This window comes from Leptonychotes weddellii, chromosome 3, assembly GCF_054177405.1.
Source record: "Leptonychotes weddellii isolate Sample4059 chromosome 3, ASM5417740v2, whole genome shotgun sequence".
NCBI lineage: Eukaryota > Metazoa > Chordata > Mammalia > Carnivora > Phocidae > Leptonychotes > Leptonychotes weddellii.
In genome coordinates, this window is record NC_138371.1 from 25,759,121 (window position 1) to 25,784,256 (window position 25,136).

The following is a 25,136-nucleotide window of genomic DNA, read 5'->3' on the forward strand; positions in this document are numbered from 1 at the left end:
GTCACTTAATAAAATAGTATATATATAATAAATGAAGTATTTCCTTTTACTCTACAGTAATATGTATAGACAGTAAAAGGCAGATTCACTAAGAATAGGTTACCTAGCCTCTTTTTTTTTTTTTTAAGATTTTATTTATTTATTTGAGAGAGAGAATGAGATAGAGCACGAGAGGGGGGAGGGTCAGAGGGAGAAGCAGACTCCCCGCTGAGCAGGGAGCCCGATGCGGGACTCGATTCTGGGACTCCAGCATCATGACCTGAGCCGAAGGCAGTCGCTTAACCAACTGAGCCACCCAGGCGCCCGGTTACCTAGCCTCTTGATCTTGGATTAATACAGAGCTATTACCACTTACTGATATATAAAATCATGAGAATGCAATACAACTTGAGATAGTTAGCAGTACTTTTAAAAAATGCTACAAGACCAGGGCACCTGGGTGGCTCAGTCATTAAGGGTCTGCCTTCACTCAGGTCATGATCCCAGGGTCCTGGGATCGAGTCCCACATCGGGCTCCCTCCTCGAGGGGAAACCTGCTTCTCCCTCTCCCACTCCCACTGCTTGCGTTCCTGCTCTTGCTATCTCTTTCTCTGTCAAATAAATAAATAAAATCTTTAAAAAAAAATGCTACAAGACCAGACTACTAGTTAATAAAGATTCTCTCACATGGTGGACAGCACCTCTTTTACTCATTACGTTACTGTGGTCACAACTGTTGTTAGTTATTAAATAGTTTTAACGTCCCCTTTCTTAATTTTCGAAGAGGACAAAGAAGTTTTTCCTTTCCATCTTAGAAAGCTTCAAGAAACTTAACTAAGACTGTATCACTTAGGTATCCTTTACACAGTGAAGACACTATTTACAACTTTAAGATGTAGTTTAGATAAACCTCTCAGTATAGTGTCAAATGAGTGCTTCCATGACATTTAAAAGAAGAGAAAATGTTCTGCAATAGTCAAGAGAGTGGGGAAATTCCAAAGAAGCACTGAAGTTGGACACAGCACCATAAATTTGGGGAAGGAGGATAACTTTTCTGATAAGAAAAATGGTATGAGCAAAGGCTTACATTAGTATGCCTTTAGAGAAATGAGTGAATCAGTGGCTGGTGTCAGACTCTATATAGAGGCAAGGAGAGAAGACAAATGATAACAGAATAGTCACTCTAAAGCAATCAGAAACTACCTACTAGGACAAAATGAAAATTGAGAATAATGTCTCTTTAAAGTTATTGCGTTTAGAACTTTTATATTGCAATGAATTTTACTTTTACTCTATATAGCAATATATCCTGGGAGAATTCACCATTAGTAACTAAATAAAACCAATAATATCTTCAGTTTTAACAATTTATATACATTATACTTGTATTAGGGTACCATATCTGAGAACTTATATGTCAGGTACCGTCAAATTATTGGGGAAAAAGAAATACACAAAATAAATTTTTTAAAAAACTTTATCTTTGTGGAACTTACATTCTAGTGTGTAGAGCAGGGAAGAGAAAGTAAAATGTATAATAAATCAGATGGTGAGAGGTATTGTGTAAAAAATAAAGCTGAGGGGCACCTGGGTGGCACAGTTGGTTAAGTGACTTGACTTTGGCTCAGGTCATGATCTCAGGTTTGTGAGATAGAAGCCCGCATTGGGCACCACATGGGGTGTGGATTCTGCTTAAGATTCTCTCTCTCCCTCTCCCCCTCTTCCCCCTCTCTCACTCTCTAAAACAAGCAAACACATAAAAAAATAAAGCAAGCTGAGAAGGATGCTGGAGGGATTGTCAATATTTTTATTTTATTATTTTAAGATTTTATTTATTTATTTGACAGAGAGAGACAGCGAGAGAGGGAATACAAGCAGGGGGAGTGGGAGAGGGAGAAGCAGGCTTCCCGCTGAGCAGGGAGCCCGATGTGGGGCTCAATCCCAGGACCCCGGGATCATGACCTGGGCCGAAGGCAGATGCTTAACGACTGAGCCACCCAGGCGCCCCGGGATTGTCAATATTTTTAAAGCTAACAAGTAAAACCCTCGTTGATAAAGTATTTAAATATATTTTGACGTTTAGGAAGTGCCCCAGTCCTTAGGATCCTAAACATTCTATTCAGGTTCAAGTTTATAAAAAATAAACCCATCTCCCCCACAACCTAGTTTACTTTTTAATCCCTTAAGTCTATAACCAATTTAATCCAATTTAGGATGAGATGAGTATCTACCATATTCAGAGAAATGAACTATGAATTTTGACCGAAGAATAATGCATCCATAACTAATGGAACACATGAATACTTGCTGTGATTGTTAAAAATGTAAATGACCTTAATTATAAATGAGAAAAAAAACCTCCCCCTGCACCCTAGCAAGTGGCTGACTCCTCTTAATCTCAAAAGCCCAGTGATTTAAGGAAATCACACAAGTAGAAGTCTAAAAGTCTCCAGGGTAACCATAGCAAAAGGCACATTTGGGCACATGATTTTAAAACTATAGGACTATTTTGTTGTCATAGTCAAATATATATTAAAAATATTTTGCAGAAGTATACCCAGAAACAGCCATGGGCAATACAGAATATTTTGTACTGCTTATTTACTTTTAAGGATATTATAACTGACTGAAAGCATTGCTAACACATTCTCAACATGTCTTGATTAATTTTCTAAAGTGTTATGATTAATTTACTAAAGAAAGTAACAAAATGTTCAGGTGCTACACAACAGACTTTGGCTTTCCAAGAATCAATAACTATGTTGCACTGCCTTTTTTCCTCTATTTTTTTTCCCTGTACATTTTTTGGGGGTTGTTAACTTTGAAATACTTGTCATTTATTATATGCTCAAACTAGATCAACTGAGGTGTATGCAATCAATACCGGAAATTTAGCAATGCTCCAGGTTTCTGATGCTAATAATAAAGTCTTGTGGTATTAAATTTAGCATATCTTCACTGAAACCAGAAAGGAAAATAGCTGATTCAATGTTGTATATGTGTACATAATGTGTAGGTACGTATATATGTATGTATGTACACACACATACCCCACAACACAGATATCTCAACTTTAACTATAAAATTTTATTAAATTAGAATAATCACACTATCAAAATGAAGTTATATACATTTTTTGAGAAAGAGTATGAATAGGAAATGTGATAAACTAAAATAAATAAATCAGTGTCTTTATTAAACTACGTAAATTCTGACAGTTTTCAGAAAGTTTACTCTGTGCTCTTATTAAGGTCTTTCTCCCTTAATTAGGAGAATAAATCCATACTTCTGCTTCTAGTCTAAATATTAAAGAAAGGCAAGAAAAGGGAAAGTTATTTGTGTGATTTGAACTTGATGAGATTTAAACATTTACAAGACAAAAATAAAAGCCTGAAAATTTGCTTATATATTTTAATAAATTATTTGTATTAATAGTAAATATCAGTATAACCCAACCACTACTACCAAAAAAGGCAGCATACAGTAACAGGGAAACTTTTCCATGCTATTTAATAAAATTAATTCCCTGAACTATATTGTTCACTGGACTGAACTCAGAGAAATGGCTTTAAGTTCAATATTCATATTTTACAATTTACTGCATTTCTGTAATCACAATATTTGAATGCTATTTTTAATTATTTTTAAATGTGTAGCATGTGCTACAAGAAAGACACTGTTCTCAAAGAAGTATTTAACAGAAGTGAATTAGAAAAATGTTACATGATTTATAGAAATGAGCTGCATGATGATAGTCATCCTATAAGATGTGACTAATTCTATATTAACTTTCAGGAGAAAAGCTTTAGTGCTTTCTCAAATCAAAGTCGTTATTTTCTAAGTACTGGCAAAATGTATTTGCCTTGTTTGCCTTCAAGTAAGACTGACTACTCATGGCTCTCAAACAAGCCTTCATGTATCTGGTCACCAAGAGACAAACAGTGTTGCTTAGCGAGACAGCAACCATGACTGTGCATTATTTTAGATAGTAACATTTTATCCCATCCCTTCCTATTTTCCTTTCTTTCCTATCCAATACTATGTTTACAGCTTTTTACACCTTAAGCATTTCAAAGACGTGATCCTACATAAGCTACCTATATAAGTTCTAATAAATGGATTTTTTGGAAATGAATTTTTTTAAAGGAAAAAAGGGTTATACACCTCCTACAAACAGTTACTTATAGAAAAGCAATTTCTGTGTTGACTAAAGAGTGAAACTGTCTTCGTATTTTAAGTTCTGATTCATAAACTAGCTCAATGCTAAACTGTAAGGACCTACAAAAGTTATGCCCTGACGTTAAATATTTAAAGCCTACTGTTCCATTTACTCAATAAAACCCGAGGGACTATGTGAAAATCACTACATTCAAATGGAAAATGAATATCCAAGTGTGTTTATGAAGTTAACATTTATTATTTTGACAGGTCTATTTTGAACTAAATTTTGAAATGCTATTCTTGGTGAATTATTTACAAATTAGACATGGAAGAGTGACAATTCACTTTTCCTCAAGTGAGACAGCACGTGTTACAGGAGGAGTCATAAGACAGGAATCCCAGTTTTAGTTCTGACTTCACAGATGGAGAACTAGACATATTAAGAGATTTGTAAGGATTTTAAAAGACTGCAGAGGTATACCACACAGCCTCCAATATTATAAAATGTGAAGAATTCTTTCTATTTGGCAATGGAACCCCATGGACAATTAAGCCACATGCTAAGGTTTTTTTTTTTTTTTGGCTAAGCATTTTTATTATGTTTTGCTTGCTAGAAAAAGCCCAAGCACCTAGGCACCAAGAATATATTGGACTACATTTTAAAATTAGCAGTGGTAAAGCTACAAAGCTGATAAATTACATGCAGACAACAGCAAAGACTTTACATACAGTTCTGATAAAAGATTCACTGCAAGTTTAGGTATCTTTATTCCTGAAAGAATCAAAATCATGTACAATCACTGATGTACTTTTTTTTAAACCAACCTGGTGGTGATTTCTGGTAAGGTCGTTTTGATTAATAATACAATCTCAGGCCATTTCTCATGTCTCAGAGGCAAAAAGGATTAGTAAAGCATCAGAGTTTAATGAAAACTTGAAGTAGAAAAACTCCTTTTTAAGCTATGGAAAAATGAGACTAATTTCCTTGGCTTTTAAAAAATAAATCTGTAATTTCAGTAAGTTTTAACTGTCTGAAGCATATATGTCTGCTTCCTTTACTCTGTGCATCTCCACAGGGGGACTGTTTTTAATCCTGCCTTTCAAAGTTGTGACCCTCCCAAGAGGGAATCATTCATTAAACAAATACAGTTTCTGCGCCTATTACATAATAAGTGTTCTACCGAAAACTATGGGGACTAGAGTTTAAAACAGACAAGAAATTTTCTCTCAAAGAGCTTACAAGCTTGTAACAAGAGATACAATATGTGTTATATAAAAAGACACACACAAACACACAACACAGAGCTTGGCAAGTATAAACTAATCCTTATGACCAGGTTGCCTATCAATTCCCTCCAAACAAGTATTCAATAACAATGATTTAAAACCATAAAATTCCAGTTTGAAATGACAGATACACAATGAATTATGGGGAAAAAAAAAACATGAGCTGGCTATTTATTGGTAATCTTTCTACCGATACAGATCCTTTAAAAAATATTTCTATATTTATTTAAAGTAGGTTCCACGGCCAACGTGGGGCTTGAATTCATGACCCTGAGATCAAGAGTCAACAAACTACTGACTGAGCCAGCCAGGCGCCCCTCCTATTGATGTAGATCTAATTAGTAAGATAATGAAACCAATGTATTTTTTTAATACCTTGGCTAGAATACTTCTTCCAAGTGAACTTTTACAAACCTAAAGTATTACTGTTTAGGAACAAAAATCCTAGTAATCAATAAAGCTAGAAACATGAAAACCTTCTTCACAAAAAGATAATGCTACAAAAACAGTGATGAAGACTATGCTTACTGTTATTTCTTGCTCAGGGAAAAGGCTCTACCAGCAAATAAATCATTTAAGCTCTCCAAGGCTCAGTTTAGTCATCTGTAAAAAATGAAGGAGTTACTATTCCCTTAATGGTAAAACTTAATGTTAAGTTTGAATTCCCCCAATATAGTAGAGTTTATGAGTAATACACTATACCCTAACAGACATCATAATAAACTGTTTATAATTCTTAAAATATGGTACTAAAATTAAAATGTTTCACTGAAAGTTGTTCTATCTTGATTTGTACCTCATTCTGCTTCCATGTCTTCATTTTTGTTGTCCTTGCCACTGCCTAGAACACACTCCCTTTTATCGCTACCTATCCAAGTTCTTTAGCATTCAATTTATATTCTATTTTTCTCATAAAACTTTTCCTCACTAAATTCCTTCTCTTCTAAACTCTACAGCTCTTCAGAACAGTAGTAAAGAACTGACATTGAGCCATGCATACATCCTTCTTTCTTAGACTACTTTTGTCATCTCCACTATACTGTATGTAGGTTCTCTGAGGGCAGGAGCCATATACTCAGGTTTTACTGTTTACAGCAACTAGCACAACGCTTCATTTAATATCTATAAAAATACTTACCTGAATAAATTTTCTTACAATTATTTCACTTACTATAAAAAGTCAATGGTCAATAAATGTTCACTGAATAAATGACTAGACTTAAATGACAGTGAATTAAACCAAAGCATTAGTATTACTGGTCATAGCAAACAAAGCTGCTACTGATACTTTCAAGGAAATGATACTCCTTTAGGAGTACAGATAGTTCGGAACAAACAACAATTTTCACTTCAGTGATAAACAATGTATTTCTGAGTCTCCTATTTGCCAATCATCTACACAAAGAGGGGTAACAACCCTCAGAAATAATGGTTAAGTCAGCTTTGGCTAAATTACAAGCATTTTTAGTTACATCTATACCGTCATATAATTATAACCAGAAACTCACAGATAATCAGCTCATTAGAAAACTCTTAAAACTGAAGAAAGAAATCTTAGTTTCAGAAAAGATTCACTAACTTTGGGAAAGAAATTTTCTATTACCATCAACTTTCAGACCTACCCTCTACTCCTACACCAAGGTCTTTCTTAGCAATTTTAAGTTCCCACTTAATTCTCTCTTCTACAACAAAGTATCAGTCTTTACTTCTCACCTTTTGGCAAAAAACTCACCATCAATCCCGCAGACCTCTTATTCTCTAACCTTGCTCCTTACTAGATTTTTCAGAGATCCTAATTTAATCCAGTAGCAGAAAAAAAACTTTTAAGTGCTTTTCATTTTTGTTCAGACAGCCCATCTCATTCATGGTAAACTCCTTTATTACTTCAACTCAATCGTAAGAAAAAGCAACTCAGGCATTTAAAAGTTTATCAAGGAGTACCACTTTTTTTTTTTTTTAAGTTGAAATGCATGTAACTAGCCCCAAGAACTGATTAAATACATATTAAAGGTAATTTTTCAGCACTGGAGGTGTAAAATAGTGTCTTCTACTTATAACTGTTGGAATAAACACCAGAATATGAAAGACTAGTCTTCCCCCCTTCCTTTTTGATAACCTAGAAGACAGGTAAGTAAGACTCTAGGGAAAATAAAACATCTCTACAAAGCCACATCTGGCAGAGCTAAGAATGCAAAACAAAACAAAGAGTGTATATATATTAAGGGGAGAGAAGCATTCTGAATAAGAAAATCCAATAGCTACTCTTTATCCAGGTTTTAAATATGTCTCAAAAACCAGCACTTACAGATATCAGTATTAAGTTTAAAACCATCCTTTCTTCTTACCAGGATTAAGCTTTTCTATCATGACTGAGTTAGCATATAAAACTGGCAGAGGAAAACAGTCATTTTCACATTATCAGTTTGTCCCTTTAGTTCATGATCTTTACCTCCACCACAAAAGACAATTTACTGATTCCAGGATACCGTGAGATTTCATTTAAGTCCCTGGTTGCCCACAGATATGTTCCAGAAGGAAAATTTTCTGCCTTTACAGATTTCAATTATCTATCCCCAGCCCCCCAAATCTGTAAAGATGAGTGCTTTGTAAACATTTTAGTCACTGCGCAGGTAAAAACCAAACATGTCAATATTTTATATAATACTGTAAATCCTCAAAATACTAGTAAGGCAATATTCTTACATTAAGAACTTTCGCACATGGTAACTGTCAATTTGAGCATACAAAAAATGAGATACACAACAGCTTCATTTAATGACTTTTTTTTTGAAAGATAAAAGATTTATGTGTGTCCCTGCTGCTGGATTATTAGTTATCATTTTCTAATTTTAATCAACTTAAAACACAGCATGTGTATTTTAAAGATAAATATACTAACTGCATGTAGAAGGTACTATATTTAAATGCTACTTAGACGAGCTAAAAAAGAGAGGTACTGAAACTTGTTTTGTGTTCTAGTTGAAATGAGTATTACTTGGTCCAATTGGTTGACCAGGGACCCCCCACCCCCGCTGTTGCTGCCGCGTGCGCTCGCACACACACACACCACAAAATCATCTAAGCAGTAAAGTCCAAGTAGACAAGCATATAGGTGAAACTCATTTATTTCTTGCTATTTATATATTATTAGTTATTATTTATTGCTATTTACCTAGGTATCTAATATAAAAACTCACTGATAATTACACTAAGAAATATAGGAATATCATCAAAGAAAAAGTTAATGAGAAGAAAGAAAAAAAACAGAAACCACCGGGAAAAAGCTATCACCCTAACCAGCATTACTGAGTAGTAATATCACATGAGAATAGTCTGCTTAAAAAAAAAGACTAGACTACATGAGATGTTCTTTCTCATTTAGAGGAAAAAACTACTGACACTTTTTTGGCGGCAATAATGGAAGACTGTTCAGGGTATAAGAATCTCAACAAAAGAGTTAAATTCAGACTGAACTCACTTTGTGAGTTAACTCTTACATAATTTGCCTTTTCATGTACATCTGGGTCATTTCACTAAAACTTTAAAAACTAGAGCTAAAAAGGTAGTAAGGCAGTTCAAATAACCACTTCCTGTTAGAAACTGGTATTTCTCATTCAAAGGAAATGTCTTTCATTTAAAGAAATAAAGGCATAATGACAGATTCCCTTAGCTTAGAAGGTCATACAAGACCTAAAAATAAAATTAGCTTACTAACTGGTTAATAAATACAGGTACACCCATACAATGAGATGCCTCATTAAAAAAAAAAAAAAAAAGGAAGCTCTTTATGTACTGATATAAACCAATGGCTAAGCCATATTAGGTGAAAAAAAGCAAGATATAGAATAGTGTATATAGTATACTATCATTTGTTAAAAAAAAAGTGTGGGGCACGGGGTGGGGAATACATAAAGTATTTGCTTTTATATGGATAGAATTACCTCTGAAAGGACAAAAAAGAAATTGGTAACACTTGGGCAATGGGAATGAGCAGGAGGGTGTATCACATGACTGACTGCTCTATTACATTTTATATGTTTTGAATTATGGACTACCTGAATGAATGAATTATTAAAAAAATAAAATTGGAAATATAAATATATAATCTTCCTTTCTTCCATTACTTCACCAAGGGTGATTTCTCCTTTGATTGCTTTTTTATGACATATATTCTGCCTTATTAGTCATCGTGTCCCAAAAGTTCCTTGAGGGTAGAGATAAACCAGTGTAATTCATCTTTGGATTTCTTGCAGCTTCTGGCTGCGTATATTAAATGTAGTAATAATAATAATGAATAACATTTAAAATTATAGGAAAGGTTTGTGGAGCACTTGTGAAACATTAGGCATTTAATATGTATTAACTTATGTAACACCCACATTTCTATTAGGTAAATATAGTACATTTGTGACCAAGGAAATTGAGGAATGGAGAAGAAATCTGCTGAAGGTCCCACAGCCAGGAAGTTATAATACAGCTTTAAAATGAATAGCTATCATTGAGTCCCTAAGGAGGAACTTTATAATTATCTCGCAGCCCTATAAAGTAGGTGGTAGTCTAATTTAACAGATAAGGAAACCAAGTTGAAAGATTAATAAACTTCTGTAAGACACAAATTTCTTGAGGGTAGGCACATGATAGTAGTGGCCAACAGCAGGAATGAAGCCCAGGCCTATGAGTCCAAACCCAATGCTCTTTCCACTAACTACATTCTCTGTCACAGTAAATGCTAACTAAATATTTGAACTACCACGAACTATTGCCTCAAGTGATTCTGCAGTAGAGAGGAGTTCACACATGAGTAAGGAAAAAAAATACTTGCATTTTTTCCATTCCCGAATTATCTAGTATATTCTTAAATTCAAATTTGAGCTCTAACTATCCAATAAAGAAGCCATCACTGGAAGTGACACTGTACATCAAGAAACACATGCCTGTAAGACTCTGACACAGGCTGCTGTAAGAAAGTCTATATAACCATATCTGATAAATTATTTTATGAAATAAATGGTATTATAAATTTCAGCGATACACTGGAAGCCATTATGTTACATTTTTTTCTACTGTGGAAAAAAACGAACAAAACTTTTAAAATAAGGTGAAGTGGGACATACATGGTTTTACTATAACCATATTATATCCAAAAAATAAAACCCAATGCCTTAGGATGAAAGATAAAATAAAGCTAATTGTCTACAAAAATGAAAATTTCTATTAATCAGATATAATCAAGAAAATGAATTTCAGAAAGCAGGAAAAGGAAGGTACCATTTTATGAATCAGGCTTCTAAGTTTCCTTAGGTTCTTACATGGGGGGAAAAAAATCATTCAAAAAGGGGTAACACCAGCGTTTTAAATTCCACAAGAAGTGGCCTTTTAACAGTTTTCAGTCTGAGTCAAAGATTTATTCGCTTTCTGAATAATGTATCCATTTAAAAAAAAAAAGTACAGATTTAACTGTAATTTTTACTGATCCCTGAGAAGTGACCTAAGTATAACTTATAACCATGCTCCAAGTGAACATTCAAATATTAATGCATATAAAAGTCTGAAACATTCCACTTGGAATTTCTAAGAATTACAGATTATGAATCTATGAATAAAACAAAATTAAAAAGATCTTTTGGCTAAGACAAGAAAAAATCCATCAGAAAACTTTTTTTTTTCCTTTTAATTCACAAAGAAAGAGTCACTGTCCTACATTCTCTGTAAGGGAAAAATATTCTACTCAACTGATGCCGGCCTGCAGAAAATCTTAAGGAAAAACAAATCTATGGCATCATCAACACTATAATTACTTCAGTGTTTGTAAATAAAATCACCTCCCCAATCCTTATGTAAAAACACTTTACTGCATCTTAAATTTTCTCAGCTGTGACATACTGCTAATGTGTGTGTGTGTATTTTTTTTAAGACTTACAATAGAGTGAAGTGGGTTTTGAAAAAGTGACTTGGATACAGAAAAATCAAAGACAGCGCTTCTATTACCAATCAGTATTTATTCTTAAGAAGAAACCTTGTATGTATCAATCACAATGCCATCCTACTATGACAGTAAGTATTTCTAGAACAACTTGTTCATTTTTTGCACCACCTAAAATAACCGTTTTGGCTTTATTTTTAAAGCAGGAAATGAGCCGTGAGTGTAAAAAGATTTCAATAGCTGGCAACCAAAGTATCTTTTACACCAAACCTTTAGAAGGCAGAACTGATGCAAGCTAAGGCTAGGATAAAATTCTAACTTCTTAGGAAGGTATCAGGAACTTAAATAGGTCATATTCCAGGTCCTTTCAAAACTGTCTTTTAATCTTTAATGTGTCAGTGACTTTTCTGCCGTTCCTTTTTCCCAACAGGCAAAGAAAAAATAAGCCTTGTGGCTTAAACTATTGTCGTTCCCCGGCCGGAGTTACTGTTGCACGGGAGGCAAACACTGGATACTTCTAAATGTCTATTTTTAGAATTAGTATTAATCAATCTCTTATTTAAGTTTAGACAGAAACATGTGGGAAACTTGGTAGGGGGTGGGAGATCCAGAGGACCCAAACTCGGTTCCCCCCCCCGCAAAAAAGTGATGTAAAACAAAAGTGCATCGGCTAATGTTCGTTTCAACAAAGTGTTTCAGAATGATAGATCTCAAGGATTATTACCTTGTTGAAAAGGGTTAAAACCGAAACTGTTTTTCAAACACCAGCTTCCCTTTTACAGGATCCCAACAGTTTTTTGAAAAGTTTTACAAATGTTTTTCTTAGCACCCCCTTCCTCCCCAAGAACGCATTTCCATGACTACTGCCTTAAAAAAAGAGTGAGGGAGAGTCAAAATTATATTAAAAAGCACGGCTCTCATTATGTCAACTAAGCAGAAAAGAACAGAAAACAGTATCTCCCCAATGGGGTGGGAGCGGGAAAAGGGCATGAATAAAATACAGTACGAGAGGAAACCTTTGGTTTCGAACTTTATTGCACAAAGAGAGTGGAGAGAAGAGTAGGTCAGACGTTGCAGCGCTTCCCCTCCCGAAGCGGGCATGGCAGACACCGAGGCTACCGGGAAGGCAGGCACCTTCACCTCCTCTGCCCTCAACTGTCGCCTTCTTCCTCCTCCACCCCCCGCGGGCACCCCGGCGGCGCTGCCCCGGCGGACGGCGGGGCCAGGTCGGGCCAGGCCGGGGGCGAGGCGGGTGGCGGGGGCCGGCCGAGCGGACGGGCGGCGCGGGGGGCAGCGCCGGGGCAGGCGGGCGGCGGGCGGCCTCCCCCGGGGCGGCTCCCGGCTCCCGGCTCCGCGCCCGGCCCGGCCCGGCGGCGGTGGCGGCGGCGGCGGCGGGAACGCGGGCGCCAGCTCGCCGCGGCCGGCCGCCCGCACACACCCCCGGCCGCCGGCTCCCACCCCGCCCGCCGCCCGCCGCCCCCCGCCATGAGCGCCGCCGCTGGCTGCAGGCAGAGTCGCTGCCGCCCCGGCCGCCGCTGGCTCCAGTCCGCCGCCATTATTCTTTGTTCGCTGCGAGCGGCGGCGATGTTGTGGGGCTCGGGCGGAGGCTCCATCTTTACTGCGGCCCCTCCTGCGAGGGGAAGGCCCCGAGCGCGGGTGTCCGGCGCCTCCCCGTCCCCCCTCCGTCCCCCCGGCTCTCTCCGGCTCCTGCCTCCTCCTCCTGCTCCTCTTACCGGTGGTACAAGCTCCTCCGTCACTGCTTTCGTTCGCGGCCCGGATCTCGCTGGAGTTTTATTCTCTCCCCCACGTAACACACCGCGTCAAACTACACCTCCGCCGCGTCACTCACCAACACTCCGCTTCTCCCAGCCGCCCGGGCCACAGGCAGCAGCAGCCGCCGCCGACTGAGGAGCCGCAGCCAGGGAGCCAGCCAGCGCCGCCCAGTGCCGAGTGCGCAGCGGCCGCGCACGGAAACAGCCGAGCTCGGCCCGGAGGAGCTCGAGCGGCCCCGCCCCCCGCGCTGGAGGCGGAACTTGCCGAAGGCCTTCGGGCTCCTTCGGCCAAGGCGAAGGCGTTCCGCGGGGAGTGGGGTGGTGGCTAAGGTGGGAAGGGACGGGCGGGGGTGGAGTGGTCTGAGCCCCACCTCGCCGTTTCGGCGGATAAAACCCGGCGGCGGCAGTCTGCAGGAGGAAGGCGGGTTTGCGTGTGGCCCCGTGGGGAATTCCCTAGGGGTGTCGACGGCTCCGTGGAAACCGCCGCACCTGCCTGCCTCTGCGGCGGTAAGCGGCGGGCTCTAGGGCGGCTGCGGCGGGCCGGGCCTGAGCCCTGGCACCTGAGCGCCGCCGGCGCCGGGAACTTTCAAACGCTGCGGGGACTTGGCCGACGCGCCGCCGGGTCTGGGACACGGTTGAGTGCCGGAGTCGGGCGAGCCGGGAGGAAGCGCGGCGGAGGCTCTGCAAACGCCCGGAAGCCTGGGGCCCGGCGGGGGTCTGGGCCGGGTGCCGGGACGAGGGGCCCCTGCGCTGCCCCGGAGTTGTGGCGCCCGGGTGGGAAGGGTTTGCCGGGCCCGCGGCCTCTCCTCTCCGAGAGTCAGCGGAGAGACCCGGAGGCCGCCAGCCCAGCTGTTCGATCTCGGGGGCGGGGGTTGGGGCGGAGGCCCCGGCATTTGTGGCACCTCGCCGAGTGCAGCCCAGCAGCCAGGCCGTGGATGACCTGTTCGGTCTTCGGGGGCCTCCGAGCAATGACCCGTCCTGACCGAGGTTGCTCTGGGACACTCTGAAATATGACCCCCCTCTCCCCCCACCTGCCCGCCTTTTTTTTCTGGCAACCTCCCGGGTCGCTGTCTTCTCACGGCCGTTTCTTACCGCAGTGGTTTACACCCACTGCGCCCTTTTCTTCACCACCCACTCCCACTCTAAACCCGACAGTGTGACTAACGTTCCCTCGACTACTGAACGGCTTTCTCAGAGGTCGCTCAAGGCCACGTTTCTGACTCTTTCTTCTTCTTTTTATTGAACTTTGCAGTCCTCTCCCCGGGCTCTCATGTCTTATAATTCTCTGTCCTTTTAAAGCAAACCTATCTTTAGGAAGCCGACCGAGAGGACCGAGTGGGTTCATATCTGACTGAGCCGCACCCCTTATTGGCTTCCTGTCACAAAGAAGAGTTGCTCTTCCTGGTACACTAGGTCCCTTTCTGCTTTCTCAGGGACTTGGGGCTGAAGAGGATCCCTCTTTCCTTCTGTTATATTCAACCCTTCCTCCACTGCTGGCTTTTTTATTACTTGAACGTGCTCAAGTCTCTCATTTATTTAAAAATATTTCTCTCTAAATCTTTGTCCAGCTATGACTGCAGTTGTGTCTTACCCAGTGGACATTCTCACGTGTCCCATTCCTCTGCCCTCTCCAGTCTAGCTTCGGTTCCTACCACTCACCTGAAGCAGCTCTGAATTGTCACCTTCAGTTCTCATCTTACAAGACCTCATTCTGGCATTTGGAACTACTGACCACACCCTTATTTAAATATTCTCTTCTCTCTGCTCTTATTTCAATTTTCCTCTTATTTCTCTGTTCTTTAACAAGCAGCTTCTCTGGTATTGGAATATTGGAATCCTCCAGAGCTGAGCCCTCATGTACACTTTTCTGGGTGGTCTCATCCTCGTCCAGCAGCTTCAGGTACCCTCTGCCAAAGACTGTCCAACCCATACCTCAAGCCTAGATCTTGCTCTTGAACTCTGAATTCATATTTCTAACTGGCTTTGCAACACTTTCATTTGGATGACTGGGCCATGTCAAACTCAACCTATCTATCATATTCCCTCCAAAATCCTCTTCTCATAGCCCTTGGATCAGTAAGGGGCATCCTATCAATCTACTCAGTTCAAGCCAGAAACTTAAGATACTTCTGACACACATCCGAATCACCTAGACTTGTCTGCCTTAAAAAATTGGATTTGTGGGGTGCCTAGGGTGGCTCAGTCAGTTAAATGTCCGACTCTTGATTTTGGCTCAGGTCATGATCTCAGAGTCATGGGGATCAAGCCTAGCATTGGGCTCCATGCTCAGTGCTGAGTCTGCTTGAGATTCTCTCCCTCTCCCTCTGCCCCCCTTCCCCCAACACTCTCACTCTAAAATAAATAAATAAAATATTTTAAAAAATAAAAAATTTGATTTGTGGCCTCTCCTTTCCTATGGCTACTTTTCATACTCTAGTATAATCAACCTTCATCATTTGAAGTCCTGCAATGACTATCATCTTGGTCTAACAGAACTGCTTTTGCCATGCTGTAGCCAGAGTCATTTTTTTTTTAAATATAAATCTGATCAAGTCACTACTCTGCTTGAATTCTTAATGGCTTCCCTTTGCTTACCGAAAACAGTCCAAGCTCCTTATCATGGACACCAGACCCTCTACCATATGGGCTTCTCATTCTCCCCAGCTTCCCCAACCGTCCTCCTAGCTCTCAGCACTCCAGCCATATTAGTCTTTTTATTTTTTCTAGGCTCTTTTCTCTCTCTGTCTTTTTTTCCCCCTACTGTAGGCTCTCATCTCAAGGTACTTACAGATGTGGTTCTCCTCCTCTGGAATTCTTTTTTGCTATCCACTCCCCCTACCAAACTGTAATTTCTCACATTCTTTTCTGACTCACCATACATACATTTAAGGTCTGTGCAGGTAGGGATTATGTCTGTCTTGTTCACCACCAGCTCTTCCCCTCCTTTCCCATTCGTAGCACCAGCAACAATTTCTAGAATGTAGCAGTGCCTGTTAAATATTTATTGAATAAATAATGAATACATCTGGTCCTGGGCAAAGTTCCTTAATATCTTGGTGTTCAAACCCTGGTTTAGCCACTTACTATGTGACACTAGGCAAATTGTTCAATCTTGTCCCTCAGTTTTCCCATATGCAAAATAAAGATGATAATAGCACTTACATCATCGTGTTACTGTGATAATTAAATGAGACCATTGATGGAATGTGTTCTTGGAACAATGTTTGGCATGTAATAAGTTGATTAAAATGTTGCCTATTACTAGCTTTTGTTGCATATCTCACCCTTGTGTCAAATACATTTCAAAATTGAGATTATCAACTTGCTCTTCTTCTTACCCTATACATGATACCAAATTCTTGGAATTATTTACTCATAGCCTATTTTTATCACCCATCAAAATAGTAATTTTTTATTTCATAATTCCTCACATTCTTCCTGTCTGTTCATGATGACCTTCAGTTAGGCCCTATCTCTTCATATCTTACTTTGCTAATTTCCTAGGTGTGTTCTGACTGTAGGCCCACTTTCCTTATTCCCTTGTGCCCTGTCGTCAGACCTATGGGCCTCCGACAGTTATTAAACCCTGTATTTTCCTTGAGTTCTGCTCTCTTGGCTTCTGTTCTCACCTAATTTTGTTCATTTACTCATTCATTCAATCATCCATTCATCCAAGTGCAAGTTATTTTACTGAACATTTTGGATATATTCCAGATTTGAAATCGAGTCTCTCAATTTCATCTAGTCTTCTCTAGCATCTCCATGAACCATGAAAATGAACTAGAAATGTCAAACTTTCAGCATCCATTTTTTGTCTCTGGGACTTGGAAGCTACCTTTTTTTTTGACTCAATTATACCCCTGGAAAATATGATCAATATTGGGAAAAGTAGAGAATAGCACATGGATATAACTTGACTTAGTTTATGATAGATAAGTGCCCTGAGCGAGATCCAGAAAAGGGGGAAGATCTCAAGTTGATTATAAAAGGCTTCAAGGAGAAAGTGGTATCTGAGAGCTTCTCTCTAACCACGGCTTCCTTTTCCTTTTCCTGTTATTTTTCTCTCTTGCTTCTGCTGTTGAACCTAATTATCATTCTCACTACAAACTCAAGTTCCATGAACGCTGCCTATTCTAGTTCATCACCTCTCATGACTTAATTTGCTTTCCTACCTAAGCCCAAAGCCATGGTGACCTATTTCATTTATTCTAAAAGTATCTGTTAAACACCTACTTTGTGCCATGCACTTTTAGAAATGGGCTAGAGTAGTGAATAAAACATTGCTTCTGTCTCAAAGGTACTAAAATCTTCAACCTCTCCTCTTTCTGCCATTTCTTTTTGTCCACTCATTTGTGCTCTCATCCAGTCTCATGGTTGTAAATACTAGGTGTATGCTGACAACTTTCAAAATTATACCTTCCCCACAAATCACTCTCCCAAACTCTAGGCTCATTTAAACAAGTACCTACGCACACCTTGACTTGGTTATTGTCTTAGCCTGGCATCCCCCAGGAAGCAGACCTGAGGCATACGCCTCTGTGCTGTTATTTTATTAGGGAATATAATCCCTGGGAAATGAGGATAGGGAAAAGAAGTGAGTCAGGGGAAGAGGTCAAGATTCAGTTAATGGGATGGATGCTAACACTACTCTCCTCCCCCAAATTCAGATACTTCCATTTTGTATGGGCCTGAACATGAAGCAAAGCACTATCGGGTGATTATGGCCTGAGGTATGTTGGCTATGGCAATAGGGACAGAATAAGAGGCCAAAGGCCCCACAGGCAAGGAGACCAAAAGGATCTGAGATGCTATAGATGTCTAATAGACACCTCAAACTCAATATATCCAAATCTGAATGGAATTTCCCCCTCACATTTGTATTTGAAGCTTTTCCCATCCTAATAGCTGAGGTTAAAAATCTTGGCGTGATTGTTAGTACCTTCCTTTCTCTCACACCTGACATCTGTTCCTTTAGGAAAATTTATTGGCTGTACCTGCAAAATGTATCCAAATCTGACTGCTTACCACTTCCACTGTGAGTGAGCCAAGTCTACAATACCTTCATTTCTTGCCTGGATTACTGCAATTGCTTCTGAAGAAGTTCCTTACGTCTTGCCTGGCCATACACCAGCCACGCTTCTGCCTTAGCACCTTGGGGATGTTTCAGTGCCTAAAATGTTCTTTTTCCAAATATGGAGAGAGTTAACTCCCTCACTTCCTTCAAGTCTGCTGAGGGAGAAAGCACTTTCTCGCTGAGGCCATGAGCATTCTATATCTATCTATCTATCTATCTATCTATCTATCTATCTATCTATCTATCTCTCTATCTCTCTATCATCTATCTATCTCTCATCTATCTATTTTTTTCTTTATTCATGAAGTTTTATTTAGAGTTACTTCCTCATGCTAGACGTAAAATTACTGGGGCAAAGATCATGAAGCATTCTCAAGTCCTTGATTATCAAATTCAGAAGGGTTATAGCAATTTACACTCCTTTAAGCAATGTATGAAAATGCCCACCTCAGTCCATCTTTATTTACTCTGACTGCTCATTTATGGGTGAAAAGGGCATCTCCTTGTGGGTTTTTTTTTTTGACCATACTATTTAAAATTGCAACTTGACACCCACCTCAACCACTCCCCCCAATACCCACCCCATTTTTCTGGAATCTCCATATCCTGTTAATATTTTTTTCTGTAGCACTTATTACCTTCAAACATACTATTTTACTATTTTTTATGTTTATTGTTGACTGGCTCCCCTGCTAAAATACAAGTTTTAAAGAGCAATATTTTCGTTTTGTTCACTGATGTATGTCAAGTATTAGAACCATGCCCTAGCATATACCCGGTGCTCAATACGTATTTGTTGAATGAATTTCCAACTTGCCTGTCTTTGATCTTAGATGGTTCATACTGTTCAGATTTATTTTCTTGGTTGATTTTGCAGTTAAAATGAGGAGGCATATAAAAGGCTTTTTCTTATTTCTTAATTACCTTATAATCTTAAACTTAATGTAATAGGTATCAATAGTTTCTGGATCAGGAAGCAATTGAAATCATTAACATCTCTCTATTTATAACAGCAAAAAAAAAAAAAAGTGAATGACCCAAATATCCCCACTACCAAATAATTAACTATTTAATTAATTTTATGTCCCTTATAGGTACATGTACCTCTTTTAATACTGATTATAATGTAACTATTCATTGTCTTGTTTTCATCTTTCACTGAACCATGAGCTCCCTAAAGGCAAAGTTTTGTTTTGTTGAACTTGCATCACTAGTAACTGGCATATAATAGATGCTTAGTAATGTTTCTTGAATAAAAGAATGAAAGCATAGTTAGAGTTTCTCCAGCACTGGTGAAGGGAGAGGTCCCTTGCCCAGTTGATGCAAGCATATGATCTACTGAGTTCTTCCCCTGCAAAGTGTAGAGGGATGCTGGAGGCTCTTCATAGTTGGAATTGGTGAAAGTTATCAATGCTCATGAAGTCATCTTGTGATTTTCATTGTACTTTCCAGATAGTTTTCCAACAGAGAAGAGAAAGCACTGACCTGTTAAAATTATTCCTGGTCTGTTTACGAGTTATAGTTCCCCACGTAAATTAATACATTGCTCCTTAAAATTAATCTTAACAATAACAAAAAATAACTCTTGACTTCCACTTCCTTCTCCAGCTACTGTCTCATTTTTCTTTTTCTTTCTTTCTGTTTTTTTTTTTTTGCTCTCTCTACAGTAAATACCCTTGAAAGAGTTCTATATCACTGTCCCAATTCCTTTTCTCTGATTTTCTGTTAAATCCACTGCAACTAGCTCTTACCCGCAGCATTCCACCCCACTGCTCTCCACGTTACTTAATCCAATGACCTGTTTTTAGTCTTCATCTCACTTGACCTGTCAGCAGCATCTCACACAGTTGATGCTTCCCTTCTCCCTGTAACACTTTCTTCACTTGGCTTCTGGGACTCTGTGTTCTCCTGGTTTTTGTCCTACACTACTGGTGACTGTTCTCAGTTTCCTTTGCTCACTGACCTCTTAATATTGGAATGTCTCAGGACTCTGTCCTTGGACTTCTTTTTTTTTTTTTTTAGGGTTTTATTTATTTGAGATAGAGAGCAAGAGAGAGCACAAGCAGCAAGGAGGAGCAGAGGGAGAGGGAGAAGTAGGCTCCCCTTGAGTAGTGAGCCAAGGCGGGGCTCCATCCCAGGACCCTGAGATCATGACCAGAGCTGAAGGCAGACGCTTAACCAGCTGAGCCACCTAGGCGCCCTGGGACTTCTTTTGTTCTGTGTATTCTCTCCCTTAGTGATCTTCTTCAATCTTATGACAATAGATATAAGTAAGCTCACAACTCCCTAGCTTCAGACCCAGACTTGTATATCCAAGTACCTCAGCATCCCTACTTGGATGTTTAATGGACCTCTTATATCAAAACTGAACTCTGGATCTCCTCTCCCCTCACAAACCTTCTCTCCTTACGACCTTCTCTATCTCAGTTAACTGCAATTCCATTTTTCCCATTGCAGAGGCTGACTCAGCAACTTTTTTTTTTCTTTTCTATTTGTTTTTTATTAACAAGCAAAATAATAATTAAAAAACAACAACAACAACCACCTTAAAGTTGGAACAGCAATGAGTCAAACTGCTGCTGAAGTTCCTGGATGTACCCAGGGTACATGCTCTCTCACTGCGAGGCAGAACCTAGGCACATGACTGTGCATTTAGGTATATATATGACCAAGAAAAGTCAGAGAGTTGGAAACCACTGGAGAACAGAAAGCATTAAGAGCTTTTCATCAGGCAATCCCAAAGCACTCTGCCCTTTTCCTCTTCTTTGCCTCTGTATCCTCTGTGGTTCCTGTTCCAGCTGAACTTGTAACAATCCCAAATCGCTCCTTCCTCTTTTTCAGTTTCTCATCATCTTCAGACTTTCTGGATATTGAAGAGACATTCAAACCAAACCTTTGGGCTCTTTCCTTTAGTTTATCCAGGTTAACCATAGGCTTGGCATCAGATGACAGACCTTTGCTGCCCGGGCAGCTTTCTTACTCTCCAAGCTCACAGGTACATTGAATCGTTCAGCTCTCTTCTGCATTCTCTCAGTCTGTGGTATCTCAGATATAATTTTTACCACTTTCTTCTCTGCTGCCACATCAACAGTTTTCTCAGGGGGTTCTTCCTCTTTGACAGGCAGTTCTATGGGCTTTGGTTCTTCTTCTTCTGTTTCATCTCCCAGTACATCTTCTTCATTTGCCTCCTCTTCAGCATGCTCTTCAAGATATGCCTGGAGCCGGTTGATGAGATCTTCTTTTATTCCCTTGGTCTCCAAGTCACGAGCAAGACATTCCTGCTTTAGTTCAGCAAGCTTCAGTTTATGGAGCTCCACCGTCTCCGCCGCCATCTTGTTACCCCTCCAGTCCACTTGACTCAGCAACTTTTATACCCCACATCCAACCTGGCATCAAATCCTGTTGCTCTCCCTTCAAAATATACGACCACTCTCCCCATCTCCTCTGATACCGCCACTCTCACCTTTGCCTAGGAGTTTGTATCAGCTACCCTTAATCTTTATTCTGTTCTCAACATAGCAGTCAGCGCAATCCTTTTAAAACATAAAGTAACCATGCTATCACTGTCCAGAACTGTCTAGCAGGCCCCCATCTCACTCAGAGTGTAAGCCATGATTCTCGCAATTAGCCTACAATTCCCATTATCTCTGTGCTCTCACTTCCCATTCTTCTTCCCCTTAATTTTCTTTGGTCATGTTGGCCACCTTGCTGTTCCTCAAATATCTTGGACACGCTTTCTCCTCGGGAACTGTGCACATGCTCTTCCTTGTGCTTGGAATGCTCCTTCCAGACATTTTCATGTCTTCCTTATCTCCTCAGGTTTTTGCTCAGATGTCCCCATTTTTGTGAGGCCTTCTCTTACTACCCTGATGAAAATTGTTCACCTTACACTCCACCTCTCTTTGCTCTTTTGCTCCCCCTATCTCTCTTTGCCACTTTATTTTTCTCCATAGCACCTATCACTCTGTGGTGTGCTATCTACTTAACTCATTTATTGTGTTAATTGTCCATCTGATCCCTCTAGGGCAGGGACTTTGCCTTTTTTTTTTCACTGCTGTGTCCTTAACCTCTAGAACAGTGTCTTATACATAGCTGGCATTCAAATATTTGTTGACTGAATGTAGTTGAAATTATGGATTTAATATTAATCTCCTAGTATTTGGTTAGCAAAACAGATCGCTTCAGCCTGATCACCTCTGGATGCATCCAATGATATTGAGTTGCTGTATTGCAGCCTGAATCATGAAGGTTCCACTGAGGTACTGCCTTATCGTGGGTCTTGATTTCAGCATGGCCATGCCCTCTATCCTGGTTCCATATAACCTGAAGGAGATGAGGACCTCTCTGAAGCTTTCTGATTTTCCCATGTCCCAGAGTCGGAACTGAGGAACAGACAAGCAAGATTCTGGGTACTTTTAATTTCTATTTTGAGGACTAAATGGTAAGCTACCACTACTGCACCAGTCTCAGCTTCCTGTGACTGAACACAGTACCACATAAACAAAGTCAGATGGCCTCTTATCCTCCTAGAAATTACAAAAGGGCCAGTGGTTGGTGATTAAAATCAGTAGTGGTAACAGGTGAATATTTATTGAGTGTTTACTTTGTGCCAAGTGCTGTTCTAAACACTTGTGCTGTATTGATTAATTTAATCCTCACAATACCCAATGAGGGGAAGTATTAGGAACATTTTATAGATAAGTAAGCTGAAGCACAGAAGAGCAAAGAAATGTCTCTGAGATCCTAGAGCTAGTAAGTGGCAAGGTCAGAATGTGAACCCAGGCAGTCAGGTTCCAGAGCTTTACTCTCAATCATGGGGCTCCACTGCCTGGTTGTAAGGAGGACTGTGGGGAGGGACTTTGCATTGAAAGGAAAGTGGAGTAATTATGATTTCATCAGTATAATTCTACCATTCTGAAAGCCCTGTAGTAACCCAAACGTTTTTTCTGGCATCAGCCTATTGCCATTTTCATACATGACACAAGAATCAGGCCAACTAGGGGCGCCTGGGTGGCTCAGTCTTTAAGCGTCTGCCTTCAGCTCAGGTCCTGATCTCATGGTCGGGGATCGAGCCCCACGTTGGGCTCCCTGCTCCGCGGGGAATCTGCTTCTCCCTCTCCCTCTGCCTGCCGCTCCCTCTGCTTGTGCTCTCTCTCTCTGTCAAATAAATAAATAAAATCTTTATATACATATATGTATATAAAGAATCAGGTCAGCTAGCTTCCAAGATACCGTGCTTCCTTGGCAAAGAGTAGGCCTCTTGAGACTGCCAAGTCACTCCCTTCCCTCTTTGCTTCACTAGCTGCTACTCCATAGCTGAGTTTTGAAGGGTACATCATTAGCTCTGAGCCCTACCTAACTGTTCTCCTCCCCACACCAACACCCAGTCTGGTTTGGGGGCCTCTTTGTTTCCATCAAAGTGCCTATCACACTTAACTGGTCATTATTTGATTGTCTAGTCCCCTGCTAGACTACAGTCTCTATGAGGGCAGAGATTACATCTGCCTTATTCATTGTGATATGCCTAGCATGATGTTTTTCACATTGGCATTCAGTAAAATTGTTTTGAATTAATAAAAGTGGTTTTTCCATAGAATATTATATCCATGCATGAAGGTGAATTTTCTTGTGGCCAAGTTTGTCTAGCCTGAAATGGAAAATATAATTTTCTTTTAGTCTGCTTTTCAGCTGTTGGGTTTCCATGTTATCATTGCCTGCGCCATAATCCTAGTTGTCATTTGGTGCTTCTTTCCGCCTCAGATTCAGCTATCATTCAACTGCTATGTGACGTCTCACTAGGATCTTTGATGTCTACGTGCCAATTTAAAACTGAGATAACTTTTCTGGGGTTCAGTTTCCTCAGCCATGTATTCAAGATACCTAATTGACTTGCACAAGATGAAACTGTAAATTTGAAGGTGGATTTGAATTTCGAGCTCCCAATTCTAAATTTAGCTTCCTTTTTTTTTTCATATATCATGTTGTCTTCCTATTCCCATCTCTGCTCCATGTCTACTAGGCTATGGGTGGCACCTGTATTACTCAGTGACAACCATATTTCGTAATCTTACCATAGGTAACTCCTCCACAAGCCTTTTTTCCTCCTCCCCTTTGTTCTGTTTATCACTTTTTATTAATTTTCTTCCCATTTCCACTCTGCTGGCTCCTCTCCCAAACAGTGGCACTCAGGGTTTATGAAAACATTCTCAGGCCTGTCCTAATCTTGTATATGGATTGAGGACTTTAGTGATAATTGGTTATTTCTATTATCTGCTCTCCTTACTTATATCTATTTCAGAAGTAGATAGGAGACGAGTTTCAGAGATTTGAACCAGGACACATACTATCTGGGCTCCTGATCAAACAAGATGATTAAATACATGCTTTTTGCTCTGTTCTTTCCTGACCCTCCATAGTGCAGGAGTAAGAAAAGTATGAACCCTTATGGTAAAGGCAAAACAATGCCACCCTGCCCGCAGACACTCATATCCTAATTCCTGAAATCTATGAATATGTTAGCTTACCTGGCAAAAAGAACTTTGCAGATGTAATAAAGTTAAGGATTTTGAGATGGGGAGATTATTTTGAATTATTTGGGTGTAATCACGAAGATCCTTATAAGGGAAAAAAGAAGGCAGGAGAATTCAAGTCAGAGAGAAGAAAAAAAATCGAAAGAGGCTCTGTTTTGAAGATAGATGATGAGGTCATGAGCCAAGGAATACAGAAGTCTCTAGGATATAGAAAAGGCAAAGAAACAGATCCTCCCCTAGAGTGTCCAGAAGGAGTGCAGCTTTGCCAAAACCTTGAGTCTAGCCACCAAGATTGATTTTAGACTTCAGACCTTTAGAACTGTAAGATAATAAATTTGTGTTTTAAGCCATTAAGTTTGTGGTAATTTGTTACATTGACAATAAGAAATTAATTCAGCTCCCTAAGGACA

At 40.0% G+C, this 25,136-nt stretch overlaps 1 protein-coding gene, 1 long non-coding RNA gene and 1 pseudogene across 7 annotated transcripts in view; 1 reads left to right on the plus strand and 2 right to left on the minus strand.

Annotated features, from left to right (window-relative positions):
- CREB1 (cAMP responsive element binding protein 1) overlaps window positions 1-13,321 on the minus strand; it is a 61,214-nt gene extending 47,893 nt beyond the window's left edge. For 2 of the 5 annotated variants that reach the window (XR_434178.3, XM_006733374.3), the window contains exon 1: window positions 13,084-13,287. The gene's annotated coding sequence lies outside the window, so the exon portion shown is untranslated. Of the gene's footprint in view, window positions 1-13,083 lie in introns of all 5 variants that reach the window. The other 3 variants (XM_031028232.2, XM_081813765.1, XM_006733375.3) reach the window with 3 other exon arrangements.
- Window positions 13,322-13,437: 116 nt separating this feature from the next.
- Window positions 13,438-25,136, plus strand: part of LOC145720479 (uncharacterized) — a 104,502-nt gene continuing 92,803 nt past the window's right edge. Inside the window, exon 1 of one of the 2 annotated variants that reach the window (XR_014143411.1) lies at window positions 13,438-13,629. This is a non-coding gene — a long non-coding RNA (uncharacterized LOC145720479). The remainder of the gene's footprint in view (window positions 13,630-25,136) is intronic. The other variant, XR_014143410.1, reaches the window with a different exon arrangement.
- On the minus strand, window positions 20,670-21,550 carry LOC102749140 (SAP domain-containing ribonucleoprotein pseudogene; annotated as a pseudogene).